Source organism: Triticum dicoccoides, chromosome 2B (genome assembly GCF_002162155.2).
Source record: "Triticum dicoccoides isolate Atlit2015 ecotype Zavitan chromosome 2B, WEW_v2.0, whole genome shotgun sequence".
Classification (NCBI taxonomy): Eukaryota; Viridiplantae; Streptophyta; class Magnoliopsida; order Poales; family Poaceae; genus Triticum; species Triticum dicoccoides.
The window spans coordinates 640,657,867-640,658,703 of record NC_041383.1 but is presented as its reverse complement, the minus strand read 5'-3'; positions in this window follow the sequence as shown (position 1 = coordinate 640,658,703).

Here is an 837-nt window from a genome sequence, read left to right as displayed (position 1 = left end):
ACAATATGTTCCCCTTCGAGAGGTTCATGACACAAGAATATTTTACGCTCGGACAACCCGGGGAAGCCTGAATCTTGGATTAGGAAGGCCCACATGGAGACTTTCGGCAGTTGGTTGAGAAAACATTTAATGAATGACAATGATGTTGTAGATCAGCTGTACATGTTGGCCAAGACACCATCTTCGACTATAACGACTTTCCAAGGGTACGAGATAAATGGGAATACATTTTACACAATCGCCCAAGATAAAAAGAGCACCAACCAAAACAGTGGTGTCCGCTTTGATGCAGCAACCGAGAATGGGCAAAAGGTCACATATTATGGTTACATAGAGGAGATATGGGAACTTGACTATGGACCCTCCTTTAAGGTCCCTTTGTTTCGGTGCAAATGGTTCAAGCTAACAGGAGGTGGGGTAAAGGTGGACCAGCAATACAGAATGACAATGGTGGATTTCAACAATCTTGGTTACCTTGACGAACCATTCGTCCTAGCGAAAGATGTCGCTCAGGTTTTCTATGTGAAGGACATGAGTAGCAAACCGAGGAAACGGAAAGATAAGAAAACGATCAGTACATCATGCGATGATCCAAAGCGCCACATTGTTCTTTCAGGGAAAAGAAACATCGTGGGAGTGGAGGACAAGACAGACATGTCAGAAGATTATAATATGTTTGCTGAAATTCCGCCCTTCAAAGTGAACACCGACCCAAGCATTAAGTTAAATGATGAGGATGCTCCATGGATACGGCACAATCGTAAGCAAGCAGGGACACAAGGGAAGAAATGATGTGTAATAATTTATTATACCAAACTTTGTTGAATGGATCATGTG